Source organism: Delphinapterus leucas, chromosome 15, assembly GCF_059928025.1.
Source record: "Delphinapterus leucas isolate spDelLeu-1000000601 "Yukka" chromosome 15, BTC_Dleu_Yukka2, whole genome shotgun sequence".
NCBI lineage: Eukaryota > Metazoa > Chordata > Mammalia > Artiodactyla > Monodontidae > Delphinapterus > Delphinapterus leucas.
This window is the reverse complement of record NC_143143.1, coordinates 34,064,191-34,083,665: the sequence shown is the minus strand read 5'-3', so window position 1 is coordinate 34,083,665 and position 19,475 is coordinate 34,064,191. Positions and strand designations below refer to the sequence as shown.

At 45.8% G+C, this 19,475-nt stretch overlaps 1 pseudogene; it reads right to left on the bottom strand.

The window, feature by feature from the left end:
• Nucleotides 1-1,880: 1,880 nt before the first annotated feature.
• LOC111184989 (ectonucleotide pyrophosphatase/phosphodiesterase family member 7-like) overlaps nt 1,881-19,475 on the bottom strand; it is a 32,432-nt pseudogene continuing 14,837 nt past the window's right edge.

Here is a 19,475-nt window from a genome sequence, read left to right as displayed (position 1 = left end):
TTGGTTGGCAAACTGCCGCGTACACGGGGGCAAGGAGAGACCGAAGAAAGCAGCAGGCCCCTCCAGGTTGGTAGGTGGCAGTTTTAATAAGTGAGGGAACTTACGAGGCATGTCGTGGGCACCTCAAGGAGAATAGATCGGTGGGTCGGTGGTCCTAACCAGTCTTAACCAGCTTGAACTAGAGACAACTGATTCCAAGTTCCTGGAAAACAACTTGGGCAAACATCTTATTGTTTAGGCTACATCTTATTGTTTAGGCTACGTCTTATTGTTTAGGCTTAGAGGACCTGCCAGTCTTTTATAGCAAAAACTAAAGCGAGCTTGAGCGGTGAAGGCAGGCTACAGGTGTGATGGATTTAACAATGATTACCCTCGATTTCATTGACCTCTCAATGACGTCCTGCCTCTCCACACCCTCCTGCCAGAATCTTAACAGTTTATAGCGAAGCCTTAACGGAGTCCAGTCAGTACACAGTCCAGTATCTCCACAGAACATTGCTCTCTCAAGCCTGTTTTTTTTCTTCTTTCTTTTTGGCCGAGCTGTGCGGCATGCAGGATCTTAGTTCCCCCACCAGGGATTGAACCCAGGGCCCAGCAGTGAAAGAGCCAAGCCCTAACCACTGGACTGCCAGGGAATTCCCTAGGCTGCATTCTTGAAACAGCTTCTGTTGTGGGAACAGGGGGCAGAATGTACTTCTGAGGGCGTGGTGGGGTGAGGAGACCCTGGTTGACCGGGACCGGCGGTCACCTTGTTACCCAACAGGTTCGTTTGCCAGAGGCGCAGCAAGCCAGACGCTGAGGCGCCGACGTTTGCAGCAGAGAAAGGGTTTATTCACAAGGTAGCCGCATGAGGAGACGAGAAAACAAATCTCAAACCTGCTTCCCTGTGGGTGAGGGGCTGGCGTATTTATGGGCTAAAGAAGCAGGGTAGTCTAGGACGTGGAGGGCGTGGGGTAAGGCGATTGTAAATAGGAAAAATGTGAGGTAATGGTCGTTTCACGCAGGTGCAAATGAGCTACAGGCATCTTCATGGGACGCTTGTCCAGAAAATGGTTAGCAGGTTCTGAGGGTGGGGTTTTTGGCCCTCTGACGTCAGAAGGTCAACGAACGGACACTCGCGCATGCCCAGTTGGAGGGTCGGTGGTCCTAACCAGTCTTAACCAGCTTGAACTAGCGACAGCTGATTCTAAGTTCCTGGAAAACAACTCGGGCAAACATCTTATTGTTTAGGCTATATCTTATTGTTTAGGCTACGTCTTATTGTTTAGGCTTAGAGGACTTGCCAGTCTTTTATAGCAAAAACTAAAGCGAGCTTGAGCGATAAAGGCAGGCTGCAGGTGTGATGGATTTAACAATGATTACCCTCGATTTCATTGACCTCTCAATGACGTCTTCCAACACAAGGTAGGAGCCCCTGATCCCCCAGCCCCAGACCCCAGTTAGGGTCTGTTTCTAACCCATAGAGTCTTTCGTTCACCAAATACTTATTAAGCGCCAACCATGTGCCTGGCACTATCAGGCATTGAGGATGCAACAGTGAGAAGAACCCGAGTGGTTCCTCCTCTCCAGGGGTTCAGGGTCTCGTGCGGGAAGTAGGTGTTGAACTAATTATCACACAAACAAACAAAGAAGTACAATGGCAATATGTACCATGCCGGTGAGCACATGGAACTATGAGGGCTTAGAGTAGTAGCTTTGACTTTGCAGGGAAAGGAATCCGGAAGAAGAGTAAGAGTGGTACATAGGTGGGGATGGGAAGAAAAGAAAAAAATTACTTTCATTTGACCTTATTATGTCTTGAGTGAAAAGCAGAACAGTGAAAGGCACTGGTGCTGCCTCTGGAGTTTGAACTGTGTTCAAAGTCTAATACATTTACCTTCACAAATCTCTCATAAAACTCCATTTGGAAGTGTCTTGGGAGCTAATTTGTTAAATGTGCTTGCACAAGGTAGATGAGGGGGACAGATGAAATCTTATTACCCCTTTCAGATGAGAAACACTTGAGCCCTGCTCAGCTATGAGAACGAGAGAGGAGAATTAATTCTAATTGAATGCATTTATTCTCTTATATCTGTTCTTCTTCCACCAGAACCACGTGAGCACAGCATCTGACACAAAAATTGTTGTCTTATTCCGTCAACACTTGATTTATAAAGAGGGTGGACTCTGGTTATTGCTGTGTTTTTACACGGAATTAAAGGTTTCTGGGTCTGAGATGTTGCATAAATCCTTTGAGTCACAGCGTCCTGGGGTAGAAACACCTGACATATGATATGGTTGCATCTTGTCCTGAAGGAACGATGTCAGAGCTTGGTCAGGCGTACTGGTTCACCTGTGCTGTTTTGATCAGCTTTCTGCCTGCAGTAGACAGTGAACACCAAGAGGAATGGGTCAGTTAAACTCATAAATACCACACTTTCTATTAACACACATAATAGCTATTAATTACCTTTCCTCTGAGGAGCAAAAGGGCATGCACAGTTAACACCAGAGTAAGTGATACTGCATGATGTTATACTAAGATATTAATAAATCTAGGCTGGTCCAGCCTTCCTGATGCCATAGATGGCTAGCAGATTGGGGAAGAACCCTGAGTGGGCCACACCACTGACCTGCACACAGAAGATACCTTTATCTTTGTGTGCGGGCTCTTGGTGTGGGGACAAAGATCATAAGGTAATACATCTCAGATCTGAACTTGGAAGGATCAAGGCACTGAAGGGATTTGTAATGTCCCATGGACCTCACAGGTGTGGTGTGTTCAGGTGTAAGTGAAGATTAGGACTGCTGTTTAACATAAAAAGGGAAAATTCCAGGTGGTGTTGATGTTTCAAGAAGCATTAGGGTATATCCAATCAGTCCTGTCAGTGGCAGAGGAGATGTGTACGTGCACATGTTATAGTAAAGATTCAGCCTCTGGATTTGAGGCTTTTTTTAATGATGATGATAAAAAGCTAATGCATTTTAACTGTATGGAATGGTTGCCTTTTAGAAATTATGCTGTGGGACTGGCCATTCAATCAGTACCTTGAGGTTTTTCCTTTATCCCTCCTATGGCTAATGGTTTCTCTAGAAAAGGACCAACTGATTTCTTTCTAAAATGTTGCTTCAGGGTGTAGAGACCTTTATAGGTCATGTTTCAACTTATAGGAAAATTTTATAGTTCAAATATAAATTACGTTAAATGTGGGCTTTGTAATGGAGTTAAGGTTAAGTAAAGTTCTGACTTTCCTTAGGCTGTTTACAGTGTTCAGGAGGCCCCCTTGCTGTTGAGTCAGGGGCTCTTTGAACGTAGAGGAACGGTCAGGATTGGGTGTAATAAGGGTTGCGGGAGGCTCAGTCTCTTTATATAACTTTGGAAATGTAGAAAGGTGCAACAGGTCCACAGAATGCTTTGGTTGGTGGCAGGACCAGTGTTATGGGTTGAATTGTGTTCCCCCAAAAGGATATGTTGGAAGTCCTGACCCCGGGTACATAGGAGTGTGACCTTATTTGGAAATAAGGTCTCTGCAGGTATTATTAAGATGGGAGGAGGTCATACTGGAATACAGGGGGCCGTAAATCCCATGACTGGTGTCCTTATAAGAGGAGAGAACACCATGTGAAGACACAGACACAGGGAGAAGTTGGCCGTGTGACGGTGGAGGCAGAGATTGTGTCTACAAGCCAAGGAATGCTGAGGATCGCTGGCAACCAGCAGAAGCTAGGAGAAGCAAGGAAGGATTCTCTGCTACAGATTTCAGAGGGATCATGTGGATACCTTGATCTCAGACTTCTAGCCTCCAGTTCTGTGAAACAACAAATTTCTGTTGTTATAAGCCACCCAGTGTGTGGTATTTTGTTACAGCAGCCCTGGGAAGCGCATGCGACTGGAACATAATTTTTGGGGCCCAGTGCAAAATGAAAATGGGGCCCTTGTTAAAAAAAATCAAGATTTTTGAGATCAGACCAAGCTGGGGGCTGTTCTGAGTCCTGGGCCCTGTACGACTGTCCAGGATGCAAGCCCACGAGGATATCCCTGGTTACTGGGTTGTCAAAGTGCTGGACCCCTAGGCACTCAGGAAGTGGTTGAAATGGATTATTACTATGTGCACTGATCAACCACAGAAAACCCGCAGAGACTACTCACTTTTTTTCCAACCAAAGGCCGTGAATGTCACACCAGCAACAAACAGAACCACAAGAACTCCTGCGACAATCCCGAGACCGATAGCTGTATTTTGGAGAGCAGATGCCCTCTGCATGTCCACTCCTGTTAATAAAAAATCAGATGGTTTTAAATGATCTGATTAAGAGGCTGTTCCTGGGTCCTTGGGAAGTTTCCCATTGAGGTGCTAGTGAATATTAATTATGGAAACAAAATGTACATTTAACCCAAGGAAGTGCTCACTGTAGAGAAATCTCTTAGGGCAAGTCGTTGAAAGACGATTTACTAAACAACCTATTCGCCAAATGACCCATTTGCCTAGTGACCACTTTGCCAAAAGCCAATTTGCTGAAAATCAGTTGGTGGGATGTCCTGCTTATCAGTAACTGGTGGTCAAACACACCTTACCTCAGGCTCCCAGGACTATGGGACAGGCGGTAGGGGCCAAAGAGTTGTAGCAAAACTCTAAAACTTAAAAAAAAATTTCTCAATAACTTAGAGAATTGCCATCCATTCACTTAGTTTTCTCCAAAACAGCCTGCTTCCAGTAAATTCACAAGAAGATTGTGGGCAGTGGCTTGGAAGAAAGGAAAAGGGTGCAGGAAGCTGTTCTTTGTACTCCATTTCAATTAAGTGTGGTTGCTCTAAGCATCTGATAAATCATCCGGCAGTGTTCTAAGTCTCTCCCCGCAAAAGAAAAGCTGGCCAGTGTTTGTAAACAAATGAATTCCCAGAGATGCTTCCTTTCTTCCTTTATATCACCCAGATTTAGGATTTTGAAGTCTTCAGAATTCGCAACCTCATTTACAGGAACCCCTGCCCCTCTTTTTAGCCATGAGTAGAGTGCTAAGGCTTCGTTCTTCCCCTGTGAGCAGCTTTCTTTCCTGCAGGCACCCGCATGCACAGAGTTGCTGAAGGAAGGCTGCTATTCAGAATCTACAAGGGGTATCTGGGCGCAGACTATGCATGCTTGCTGAGGCTCAGAAGGATTATCGCCTGACTTCCTCTATGGAGAGCCTTCCTTCTTGCCCCACAGGCACTATATAAAATGTCACCAACACAGCGAGGGATTTCCTACTTCTTCTGCTACCTGTTCAGAGCTGCTGTTGATAATCTTGTGCTGGGAGCACTGAAGCTGCCAGGAAACAGGATTATTCTGCTTGACTTTTCCCACATTCAGGAAACCCCCTTTTGAATCTTTTCTGTCTCAGGACACACTACCAATCTCTTAGTGGTGGCTTTTTTATCACACCTGGCTGCTGGTCATAAGCGTCTATAAGCATTTCCTGGGTGACTGCCAGGGAGCCATTGTGGGGCACAGGGGTAACCCCCAGGAGCTTCCACATGAGGGGGGTAGATGTGGATGCTGTCAAAAGGCTCAGCCAGGTGATTCTTCTTGAGATCTGGCCCAAAAGCTCTGAATATGATCTTCATGTCCATGTAGACATTATCAAAGCCATGATCTCCTTTGTTGAAATATAATTTGCTAAAAAATAATAACAAAAGAGCCATTTTAGATTCCAGTCCCCTGAAAGAAAACTGCCCTTTAGTTAATGTCATGCTTGTTGGATCCAGGAAGTCTTTGAAAACTTAAATGATAAGGAAGGACACTGCTGTCTGCAGTGGCAGAGAGAGGAAGGAATGGAAGATCTTTAAGGAAGAGAATAAAGAAAAAATACCCATTAGAAACAGCATTAAGATAGTAATACTGACAGTTATAATAGGCTTAAACATAGAGGGCTTAGTATGTACTGTGAATTGTTCTGAATGCTTTCTAAAGTGAGGGCACTATCATTATCATCCCCATTTTACAGCTGAGGAAACTGCCCTGAGTCATGTAGTAGCCAGTGTTGGAGCAGGTATCTGAACCCAGACTGGTTCTAGAGCCAGGTATGTTTCTTAAGGCACAGAAGTGCATCTATCTATCTATATCATTTTGGAGTCTGGGAGAGGATTAGAGAGGAGGGAGTAAGGACTGTAGGTAATTGTTTAATGAATGCTGGGTAGGTTTTTGTCTGTCCTCCTTTTCAAATGACTAGGTAACATCAGTCACAGCACAGCACTGTTTATATTTTCTTAGGACCAACGTATATTCTGGCATGTAAGACATGTGATGCTCTGTATATTGAAAAGTTGGTCTCCTAGTTGGCTTGTTCAGTATAGAAAGCTCTTGTCTGTTCAGCTTAGGCTCCCTCACCTGTCTAAAGAACCTGGTCCAACGGCCTTTGAGGCCATGGAGCAGCCTGTTAAGAACTGTTAAGTGCCCCCCAGTGATGGCCTCATGTGCTTTGCAAGCTCCTCAGTCCTGAAGTGAGAAGAGTCACGCCCATCAAGGCAGGCAGGTGGGTGGGAATCTGAGAAGTGGATTCAACGAGAGCACTGAGGCCCAAAGGATTTTCTGTCTAATGGTCAGTTTTCTGGAAGATTAAACTGATCACAGCATCCTGTCCCTCAGACTATCTAGTTGGTCACTCTGGGAATATGACTGTTTGATTAACATCCCTCTCAACCTGTTACATCATGAACCAGGTTTAAAAAGAGGCCAGTGACTATGGAATCTGTTCTTGGCAAGGCCTTATTAGCTCCAGGCCACTTGAAGGATTACAAAATACCAATAAAGTGTTGCATTTTACTGTGAATGTTTCCACTAACAATAAACAATAAGCTTATGAGTTTTCCCATACATGTTATACTCTGGACTTGTAGCAAGCTGAGTATACAGATTGTAAACATAATGTTTGACTCCTGTTCATAGCCTTAGACAAGGATTCTTCAAGCTGTACCTGGGATGGTCTTCTGTCACGTGATGTTTTGAACACCTAAACTTTGTTCTGCCAGGAATTATTGGTTAGTAGTTAAAAAAAAAAAGACCTTACTTATGTCTCACAATTAGCATTGACTTTGGTACTTTCTTCTTTAGGCTTCCTTATTTTTTTCATAATGGCTTTGTTGAGATATAATTCATAAACAATGCAATATACCCATTTAAAGTATACAATTCAGTGATGTCTGGTGTATTCACAGAGTTGTGAAACTATCATCACAACCAATTTTAGAACACTTACATCCCCCCAAAAAGAAAGCCTGTACCCTTCAGCCATTACTCCCCATTCCCTCCAACTTCCCCCGGCCCTAGACAAACACCAGTCTATGCCCTGTGTCTATAGATTTGTGTATTCTGGACATTTCATTTAAATGGAATCATACAATATGTGGTCTTTTGCATCTGACTTCTTTCACTGAGCATAATGTTCTCAAGGTTCATTCAAATTATAACATGTATTGTACTTTGTTTCCTTTTAATCATTACATAATATTCCACTGTATGGATAGACCCTAATTTGTTTACACATTCATTAGTTGATGGGCATTTGGGTTGTTTCCACCTTTTGTTTATTATGAATAATGCTGCTGTGGGCATCTGTGTATAAATTTTTAAGTGAACAGGATTGCGTATTTCTGGATATATGCAAATGGAAACCAGAAGGTGTTTTTTTGGGTCAATCTCCTGGTGATTTGTGCATAATGATCAAACACATAGGCTTGGGTTCAGACATCAGCCTTACAATTCTAATTCCGAATCACTTCTCTCTAGCTTTAGTTTCTTCCTCGTTAAAATGGGGAGATAAGAATACCTATCTTTAGGGTTGTTGGGAAGACAAAAATGAAATAACTCATGTTAAATTTTTAACATAGCCCTGGACACTTAACCTTGGTCAGGGATGTGTGTCATTATCATTGCATAATGGTAACGTGGGACAGGATGGGTTGTCTGGGATATGGGGTGGGGGGTGGGGAACACTTGGAAAACAGTGGGTTGCAACTCATCATGCATGCACTTATGTTTTAATTTTTTTCAGAACGGTCCTTCCCTAGTGACTGCCTTCCAAATTCAAGATGGAATTTATTCATTTTAGAATCTACTCACCCCATTGATGTTATAACCAGAGTCAGCATACATCACGATTGGCAAGACCCACTCGTGTTTGGCAAAATGGAAGCGTTCTGGAAATTCCTCCCTCTTGTAGACATTGAGGTGAAGGTGTGCATTTTTCAGCGCTTGGTAAACGGCTTCCTCTTGCCCTGGTTTGGGCAGGAGCATCCCAAAGCTGCCATAGTCCACAATATCAAACTTGACCAAGTCCCTGAAGCTGATGTAGTTGGTCAGGAGGATCTCAGTGACTTTGGGCTTCTTTTTCACAGTGGTCATGCTGTGGTCAGATGTGATGATGACGTTGAGGTACTCAGTCAAGCTGTGCCTCTCAATGGCTTCCAACACGTACCCGATGGTTCTGTCGATTTGCTGAGTCATCACCCTCCTGTTCTCTGTCTCGCGCCCAAAGCGGTGTCCCACATTATCCGGCTTTCCGTAGTACAGAGTCACGAAGCCAAAGTCTTCCTTACTGAACCAGTTCATGACGGTATCAGTGTTCTCCCTCCACTCCGTCTCGTTGCTGTCTGGGTCGGTGTACGGCTCCACCAGGGACCGCTGGACGGCCTCCCCTTTGTACTTGGCGCCTCCCCCGGGATAGTGGAATGACGCTGTTTTCCTCCCCTGCAAGTGCAAGAAGAAAAGTCTATCAGGGCCATTTCTCCTATCTTTCTCATAATGTGCAAAGTCCAACGTGTCAGCATCCCTGCCCCAGTCCAAAGGTATGGAAAACATGTGGCTTCAGAGTCGGACAGGATTGGGCTTCGTTCCTGGCATCGCCAGGATCTCGTGGAATCTAAAACACCGTTAACTGTGAGAACTGCCGTTATGTTATGTGCTCCTACGAAGAAAAATGCTGCCTATGAAACCACGACACTCCAGTGACTGGCATATGCGTTCCAATTTGGGACTGCAAAATGAAAAAAACAGTTCCTTAGAATGGAAGAAAAATGGCACTTTCTAAGTTGGTGATGGTGAGTGAGTTTAATCTCTTAGTGCTTCAGTGTTCCTACCTGTAAAATGCCAAAAAATTGATGGGATTTTTGTGAGGGTTAATCCAGGTAACTTTAAGATAAAGTATTGGGCACTGTGTTTTGGCCGTAGTAGGCACTCTTTTCTTTGCCTCTAGACCTAAGAAGCCACCACAAGCCTTCCCCGGTGTGTGCAGTGGACAGCTATTATGATTGCCTGCCCAGCACCCCCTCCCCTGTCTGCTGGTTTGGAGCATCTGACATCCCCTGGTAGCTCTCCTCCCTACTCTTGCTCCATGCAAGATGTGTTGGGTCCACATCAGGCTCCAGAGGTGGGATGTGGCTCTGGCCTGGCCAGTCAGAGGACGCTGCATCCCCTGGCCATAGCAATTGGTTCAGCCTTGGGCCCAGGTCCCAGTCAGAGCCAATGAGATAAGATCTGTGGATTTCCTCTGGGGCTGTTGGAGAGGGGAGAATCTGCCTAACTGGTTCCCATGTATAATGTTTATAAAATTTGGGGGTGTTTGTGTGAAGGGGAGACTGTCATCTTGTTTCCTGTGCAGATGTCTGCTCAGCCACTGGGCTTGACGCCCAACCCAGAGGCAGACAATAGGGCAGTTAAAGGTGTGCTCGATGCTGGATTGCCTGGGTTTATCTTTTCTCTCCCACTTGGATGCATGTCACTCAGATGCTCTCCACCTCTGTTTCCTCATCTGTAAAGCGGGGATGTTAATGCCACCTTGTATGGTGGTTGTGAGGACTAAATGCACGTGGAGCATGTTAGTGTTCAATGAGCTCAGCTTTTAGTTTCCTGGAGAGGAACAAAGAGCAATGGGCCAGACCGCATGGTCAGATGAAGAGGGGGCAATGATTATCTCCTCCAGTTTCTGTCTCCTGAGGGGTCCTGAAGGTGGATCTGAAATGTGCCTGTAGACCCCAAGGTTGGAATCTGCAGAAGGAAGATGAGATTGGAGCCTCCAGTCATGGCAGAAATGGCTGCAGCATGGGGCATGGGATTCCTTACGTCAGAGGAATGGGGTGGGTCAGCCATGAAATGCAGCTGAGTCTTATAAGGCCTGGGCAGGGCCTGGGGTTGCTGCTTGACCCTGAAGCCCTTGTCAGTGGGGCCCAGTGACCTTCACCTTCTATGTCAGGCCATGGGCAACTACACAGGGCAGTAGATTACAGCCAACAGGAAAAGGGCCCTGGCCTACCACCAAGCCATCATGGGAGGAGCTGCCATCTCTTCCCTCTCCTTGTCACCAGTGGGTAAACCAGGGAAAGAGGTGTGAGGGGCCTGAGAGGAGTAGACCATACTCCTTCTACCCCAGGCTGCTGGGGCCACCAGAGGGTTTACGGTGAGGGTAGGGAGCATGCGGGGGAGCAGAGCTTTGACTTGGTTACAAGGTGAAGGATTTACTCTGAGCCAAACTGAGTCTTCAGACCAAAAATGAGGCTGTGTTAACAACACAAGTGATTTCAAAGTCATGAAAATATTAAATGATTTGCTCCCCAGCAGAAAGCTAGATTTTGACAAAGCTTGGTAAAATTGTTAGGAAAATAATTTTATGTACACTCACCAATGAGTTAACAATAAGATGGACCCATCTCACTAAATAGTTTCTGTTGTAAAGCAGCTCCTCAACCAGGACTGGGCACATAGTATGAGCTTGATAGATTTCTGGTTCCATGAAAGACTGACCTGCTTATTTGGGGAGCAAGTATTTTCCTTCATCTTGGCTATTAACTTGAGGGCTGTTCTGGGACACTTCTTGTATCACCCAAGATTTGGATGTTATGAAAAACACTGTAAAGTTCATTGGCTTTAAAAGAACCAAGAGAGGGTGCTGGTGTAACGGTATCAATTTGGTATGGAGAACAAATTACAGGGAAGAATTGTGGGATAGTGGCACCTGGGTTGTGGCTATCTGGTCTACAAATGGGCAGAAAAGTATAACTAAGCATAATGCCAAAACTTCCCATGTACCATTTGAGAGAGAGAAGCAGGAAACAAATTTGGAAGTTGTAGGGGATGCTGTTGGTACCCCACCAAGATCCCCTTACTGGGCCTGCACCCACACACATTTCTGTGAGGGTGGCTACTAATGTTTCTCAGTTCCCCCATGTTCTGGAAAATTCCCTTGCCAAGTGGCCAAGTCCTGCCTCACCTGGGCAGGTATCCTATACTGCTCCTCTATCCCCAGCAGCTCATGGCCAGTGATTGACTTCAGGACATAAAGCCAGCTCCCTGGCTTCAGGGTGGGATGACTTGGGGGTGCGATTCATGTTCCAGTGCTCCCCGTGAGATCAGGCTGAAGCTGGTCTCCAGCTGAGGCCACGTCTCACTTAGATCCTCCTCCTGCCCTGTCAGTTTTCCTCACTCCCATCTCCTGAGAACTCTCCCTCAATACCTTATGAGCACCACATCCCTGCCTCAGGCTCTGCTTTTAGGAAGCTTGACTTAAGACAGAAGTCTTAATACTAAGTACTTTGCGAGGTTCCAGAAGCTCTGCTATCCATAGCTGTAGGTGAAATATTGTCCCCTCTGCCCTCCAGCATTCATTTCCTATTTTGAGATCCAGTTTTATTTTCTCTAAAGCACTTTCCCCAACCTGAAATTACCTTAATTTGCTTACTTTTTTACTATCTAGCTCCCTCCTCTAGAATGTGAGCTCTGGGAAATCAGGGGCTGTGCTGATCTTGTTGAACGTACTTTTCCTGGGACCTAGAACAGGCCTGGCTCAGAGTAAGTGCTGACTGCTGATTAAATGTGTGTTGAATGAATGCATGAATCATGTCTCCTTTTAGGGGTGGAAAACCCATCCTATTCTCACTCTTGATTAACTTATGGAAATAGTTACAGAAATGCTTTCGCTTTTGGGTTCTAGCATCTTATTTGTAACCTCTACAGGTAACACATTTTCCTTTCTGATATTAGAATTTCTATGGTTGCTTTAACTTGCAAATCCCCTAATATTTATTGCACTTCTGATTGGCATTAGACATAATTCTCAGTTTTTAGCGACGGTACTTTAACATCCATGTAAACTGACTTTGCTGTCAAGTATGGAATTGACTGGAAGGATGAAGCTTCCAACGTTTTGTAGAACATAGTTTGACTATTTTATTATTTAGAATAAGCTGACATTGACATTGTGAGGGTCTTAGACAGCCCTGCATATCCAGCATGTTAAATCTCAGATGTTCCCAACTTGAAATTGTTTTCTTGTGCTGTGTTCTCAACACATATTGTTTCTTTCTTTCTTTTTTTTTTTTTGCGGTACGCAGGCCTCTCACTGTTGTGGCCTCTCCCGTTGTGGAGCACAGGCTCTGGACGCGCAGGCTCAGCGGCCATGGCTCACGGGCCCAGCCACTCCGCGGCATGTGGGATCTTCCGTGACTGGGGCACGAACCCGTGTACCCTGCAATGGCAGGTGGACTCTCAACCACTTGCGCCACCAGGGAAGCCCCTCTTTTTTTTTTTTAAATTTATTTATTTGGCTGCGTTGGGTCTCCACTGCTGCATGTGGGCTTTCTCTAGTTGCAGCGAGCGGGGGCTACTCTTCGCTGGGGTGTGCGGGCTTCTCATTGTGGTGGCTTCTCTTGTTGCGGGGCATGGGCTCTAGGCACGTGGGCTTCAGTAGTTGTGGCATGTGCGCTCAGTAGTTGTGGCTTGCGGGCTCTAGAGCACAGGCTCAGTAGTTGTGGCGCACGGACCCAGTTGTTCTGCGGCATGTGGGATCCTCCTGGACCAGGGATTGAACCAGTGTGCCCTGCATTGGCAGGTGGATTCTTAACCACTGCGCCACCAGGGAAGTCTCTCAAAACATACTCTTTCTTTAAAGATATCCCAAGCTGTAGTCTTAGGAAACTGTGATTTTTCTCACTTGGTCCCATAGGAATTTGAGGATTTATGCTGCTTTGTGAAATGCGCTTCAGAGAGAAATGTGTGTGTGAGCATGTGTACACACAGACACAGACACACACACGATTGACTCTGTTTATTTGGGACCTATGATAAGCAAAAGTGCTATTTTCTACAGATTGTTTCTACTTCTGAGAAACAATCTCAGCACTTAATTGGATGCAAAAGAGTGGGTATTTACTATTCTACCCTTTAATTAGCATAATCAGTGTTTCCAGTAGCAATAGCAGTTGGAAAATCGCTAGTTTTACTGGGTGCATTATCCTTCCTTAGTGTAGTGTTGCATCAGTGTGGCTATTACTCTTAAGTTGCTTCTTTAAAACAAGAGTTGGTACTTCTTATGGCAAAGCCTGACTGTTGGGTTTTGTACAGAATCTACCAAAACTCTTCAGAACCAATCATTAAGGAAAGAGTTTTAGTTTGTTTTTTTCTGTCTTGTTTCCTTTTTTAGGGGACTGAATTAATGTCAAAAAGCGCACGGGTTTTAGGAAGGCCTGTGAAGTGTTCATCACAGTTGTGCTTTGGTGGAGAGTATATTTAGTGGTTTAGGGAAAGGAGTTAGTTACTTGTTCTAGGGAATGGCTGAGAGGAAAGAGATGGACTCCATGTTTTTGAAATTCAGAAGTTGAGGTTGGTTCTGAGTGTTTTCATTGCTTTTCTGTATTCTGGAGGCGTCACTGAACAGAAGGAAGCTAGATGGCCAAGATTCTGTGTTTTCTCCCCCTCCCACACATTTTCGGAGGTCGGATTATTATTCTCAGAATCTTTATGATGTGTGATAGACACGGATTGAGCCAATACTGGGATGCATTATGTTTCTATTAATACTTTTCTAAGCAGAAGCTGACGGCACCCTCTTTCTCACAACTCTTCCAAGTTTGGAAGCTATTGTCTGGAGACCTGGCTGACACCGAGAACCGTAGCTGCCCTCCCCACCCTCTCTCCAAATCCCCTCCTGGTGGTAGCCTACCATGGTCCGGTCTTGGAAGACATGAGAATCTCACCCATATCATCCCTCTGCCATTTCACATCTTAATATGATCTGTGGCTCTTCCATAGAGAGGAGGAACATGCTCCTAGGTTTTTATGGTTTTCCTGGGTCTCACAGTCATGGCTGTCTGCCTTTCTCTGAGAAGTAGGGCTTACTGAACTTGGTGAAACATCTCAGCCATTGATCAGGTTCAGTTATCCTAGGAGCTCATTTAAAATCCCAGCCTGCTCTCATTGGAGCCTCTCTGTTCATAGCCTGACCATTGGGGAAGTCCTGATGGAGTGGATACACTAGTGGACCATGGATGGTGGAGACAAAAGTGGTTGGGAATCCCATCTCCTAGGCATCATCTGCCAAGGGACACCGATTCTCATGAATCATGATGGACTCTGGCAGTATTAATGTCACTGACGGAAAACATTTTAGTCCTATTAAAGGTTAACGCATCAGTCTCCACAAAGCCTGCCTGGAAGAGACTCAGGAGAAGGAAGGAATTTTCCAATGATGGGTAAAGGGCAGGCCACTCTCCTGCAGCCCTGCCCGACAATGCAGATGTGTCCCCGAATGGCATTTGGCATTTGTCCCCTTGTTTCTGGGGTGGGAGGGGTTGACCTGGGGCCATAGGTTTGCTCTGATTACAGGAGCTTTTGCACCACCTCCTCAGGGAGCTGGCTGATGGCCCTGTCCTGGGCAGGAGCTGCTAATGGCAGAACGCGATGCACCAACTTGACATTCGCTTGCCAAACAAGTGGTGTGTTGTCAGTCGCCTGGCCCTGCACCAGACCCTCTTTTTGCACAACCGCTTATGAATTCAGCAAAGAAGAAAAGCACTCTGATTATGAATTGAGCAGGAGGAAACAAAGCCCTGCAAATAAATGACAAGGAGACAAGAACCATGTATAAGAAAACACCAGGAAGGGAGAATGCCACCAGAAGCCTCATGCCAGTGAACGAATGCCTTAGCAAGAGAGGCCCTGGGTTTTGAATAGTAAATTAAGGAAGACTATCCAGACCTTCTTAACAGCTAGGCAGATACAAGATTCACTTCGAAATCCATGACTAAATGCTTTGGCCACTGAAGAAATATTATGTCATGGTTAAGAGTTAAGAGTTGCTGAACCCAGAGTGAGTTCAAATCCTGGCTCTGCCTCTCACTAACTTTGTGACTGTGAGAAGTTATGGTATCACCTGGTGCCTCAGTTTACTCATTTGTTAAAGGGGCATAACCTTAGCACCTCAGGGTTGTGATAAATTAATATACGTAAAGCACTTAAATCAGGGCCTGGTGAGTGTTATGGTTGTTATTTTTCTTGTATGGACAGTTTATTTGCATGGTCTGTGCCTCAAAGTTTAAAAATGTTGGGGCTTCCCTGGTGGCGCAGTGGTTGAGAGTCCGCCTGCCGATGCAGGGGACACGGGTTCGTGCCCTAGTCTGGGAGGACCCCACATGCCGCAGAGCGGCTGGGCCCGTGAGCCATGGCCACTGAGCCTGCGTGTCCAGAGCCTGTGCTCCGCAACGGGAGAGGCCACAACAGTGAGAAGCGTGCGTACTGCAAAAAAAAAAAAAAAAAAAAAAAAATGTGACCAAAGAGGAAGGACTCTAGAGCCCAACACTTAATGAACCTGAGGTAGAGTAGGGTCATTGACAGCCCCCTGTGATTCTTCTAGAGCTGTGTTGTCCAATATGGTAGCGCCTCGCCTGTGTAGTATTTAGATTTAAATTGAAATTAATTAAAATGAAATACAATTAAACATTCAGTTTCTCAGTCTTACCAGTCACATTTCAAGGGCTCAATTACCACCTGTGGCTTGTGGCTTCCACATTGGACCATGCAAAATAGAACATGTCCATTATCACAGAATGTTCCATTGGATAGTTCTGGCCTAGAGCTGTAGTGACCTGTAGCTGAAGTCCTGCTAAAATGGTTCAGCTTCCATTCATAAGAATGATCATTTCAAGCAGTTAGTGCCAAACAACTTACATGCGTTATCACAGTTAATCCTTCCAACAAGCCTATGAAGCAGGGATTCTGGCCATCCTCATTCTATGGGTGGGGCAAATCAAGCACAGAGTGGAGGTCATTGCTGAAGGTCACATAGCTGGAGAAGGGTGGAGCTGGTTGGACCCTGCTCTGGGAGTATAAGTCCACAGACTGTTCTGAGCTGCTGCAATTATACCCCCTTGCAATGTAATGTGCACGGCATGGGCTGGGAGCACAGAGATGAAGTGTCAGGACCCGAGGAAGCTTTGGAGCCAAGGCTGGTGTCTTGGGGGAAGAGGAGGAGGATCTGTTCTGAAGTGATGACTCTGGAAGCTCATTGAGAAAATGCAAAAGCTGGCAACAGGTTTGGGGCTGGGAGTTCAACGCACAAATCTCATTTCTGCCTTTTCAAAGCAATAATGAGTGGCTGCTGGGATACTTTCAAGCAAATGTTCTCATCAGAGCTTTTCATGCCTTGAGTGGTCAACTTTGTTCCTAAGGGATTTTATGCCTAAGTCAGAGGCAAGTGTATGAAGAGAGATTTATTAAAGAGCTGCTGGGTCCAGACCCTATGATGAGCCCTGGAGGAACAATCATGATTAAGCCAACTCTGCCCTCATGGAGCCTCATCCATCCATAACAGCTAAAACTTACTGAGATATGCCTTAAGTGCACATCTTATTTAATCCTTACATGAACTCTATTAAATAAGAGCATCATCATGATCCCTATACCACATTTAGGGAAACAGATGCTTAGAGAGGTTAAGTCATTTGCCCAAGGCCACACAACGTCTAACCCGCCACCCACATGCCTAGGAATGAGAGACGATGTCCCAGGAAGTCAGCCCAGGGTTTCTGGTGGTACCTGTCTCTGGGCTGTGATCCAGAGGGGGAGAATGCCATTGTCCCACCACTCAGTCTTGTTCTGTGTGGTCTTGATGGAATACTTCCAGAGTGTCTCTGTGTTAAACATCATGTTGTGAATGACTCTGTGATCTTTGATCCAGCAACCTTGGGAATAAAGGAGAGAAGGTACTGTTAAGTTCTATGAACGGATGCTGCCAGGGGTGTCCATGTGTTCTTAAGACCACCTCCCCCAGCATCCTTCCGGTTGGCCTACTTAATCCTGGGGCTGTCCCTCTGGGCTTCAGACTTGTTTCTCTGGGATGCAAACATTGGCAGCCACAAAGGAAGGGTCATCACATCTCACACCTGTCAGATTGGATCTGCTCCCTGGAACAGACCTCACAGCCCTGGGAGAAGTTGGTGGAAGCTGATGAGGGAGCAGGGAAGGCAGGGGGTGGAGAGGCCAAGTTCCTTGGGTTATTCTGTGTCCAGAAGCTGAGAACCTGGGATTTGGACACTTCCTGTGGGATGAGTTTCCTCATTTGCTTGTGACGATATGATTCTATATGGAACACCCAGTGGGCCCGATTCTCGGCAAACATCCCAGGGTTTCTCCTAGGATTCCCACGGGCTGCACTGTTTGAAGCAACCAAGGGAATCAGGAAGGATTTCTTTCTTTCTTTCGTTCTTTCTTTTTTTTTTGCCACGTGGCATGTGGGATCCTCATTCCCTGACAAGGGATCAAACCCGCCTCACATTGGAAGTGTAGAGTCTTAACCACTGGACCACCAAGGAAGTCCCAGGTAGGATTTCTAGATGTAGATGGGTGCAGACTTATTTCTTTCTGCTTAGGGAAAGAAGACAGATGCTGGGGGAATGTAAGCTAGATTGTTCTTGAGAACATAGCAATTGAATCAGATATGGAAAAAACCCCTGTGATCTTACATTGCACCAGTGAAAAGGGGACTGCACGTGGAGGCCAGTCTAAAGAGGGAGCTGAAAGATCCAAGGAGAGAGCTGAGTGTCCACTCCCTTGCCTCTTGGGAGATGGAGCCTCTGGGTGACCCTACTGACTGTAATAAGATAGTGATGATGTCTCCAATGTCCATGGTAAGAGGGACATTCTGTGACTAGAACTTGATGGTTGTGGGCACAGAGAAGGGAAAAGCTCTCCACTGGGTCAGAGTCGCTGCCAGACTGCTGGTGGGTAAAGTCCCCCTAGGGTGGCCAAAGCTTTCAATGGGGAAAAAGCAAACACAGTTGTGGTTTTATTGTTTCTGCCTTGCTGGCAGGCCTGACAACCAACCACGAGTGGGGTCACCAGAAAGAAGTTGTGCTGCTGCCAGGGATTGGGACCTCGAGGTGTCAAGATTTGGTCAGGGATCAAGTCAGACTGTTGACAGGGGAAGAGCATGGACTTAGAGTCCATGAGAGCTGGGTGCCAACCCTGACTTGGCTTCTGAACTTGCTGTGTGAACTTGAACAAGCCTTGGTTTGCATGTGTAATGGGGGGTAGGGTCTGTGTGATGGAATCATGGCACACATTTACCATCATGCCATACGCCAACGCCTTTTTCCGAGTTACTTCGGGAACATTAACTCATCTAAAGCTCCCAATAGCCCTGTAAGGTGGGAACTATTATAGCCCCCTTAGAGCTTTCCCTCTTTGCAGGAAGCAGAGGCACAGAGTTTACTCAAGGTCATAAGGCAGAGTTCGGTGTGGAACCTGGGAAATTTGATTACAGCCTCTGCTCCTCCCCACCCCAGGTAAAATTAACATAAAATTAACCATTACCTTTTTTTTTTGGGCTGCACGGCGCGGCATGTGGGATCTTATTCCCAACCAGAGATTGAACCTGCACCCTCTACAGTGGAAGTAAGGAGTCTTAACCACTGGGCCTCCAGGGAAGTCCCAACCATTAACATTTTATTTTTAAAAATTTTTATTTATTTATTTATTTATTTTTTGGGCTGCGTTGGGTCTTTTTTGCTGCGTGTGGGCTTTTCTCTGGTTGCGTCAAGTGGGAGCTACTCTTCGTTGCGCTGCGCTGGCTTCTCATTGCGGTGGCTTCTCTTGTTGCAGAGCATGGACTCTAGGTGTGCGGGCTTCAGTAGTTGTGGCATGTGGTCTCAGTAGTTGTGGCTCGTGGGCTCTTGAGCGCAGACTCAGTAGTTGTGGTGCACAAACTTAGTTGCTTCGCAGCACGTGGGATCTTCCCAGACCAGGGCTCGAATCCTTGTCCCCTGCATTGGCAGGTGGATTCTTAACCACTGTGCCACCAGGGGAGCCCCATTAACATTTTAAAGTGAACAATTCTGTGACATTTAGTACATTCACAATGTTGTGCAACCTCTTTCTAGTTCTAGTACATTTTCATCACCCCCAAAAGAGACTCTACCTGCTAGCAGTCACTCCACAGCCTTCCGTTCCCACGGCCGCTGGTGGCCTCTAATTTGCTTTCTGTCTCTATGGATTTACTTATTCTGGACATTTCATAGAAATGGACTCATACAATATGTGGCCTTTTGTGTCTGGCTTCTTTCACTGAGAATCATGTTTCCCAGCTTCATCCCCATCATAGCATGAATCTATACTTCATTCCTTTTTATGGCTGCATAATATTCCATTGTCTGGATAGACCAGAATTTGTTTATCCATCCATCAATTGATAGACATTTG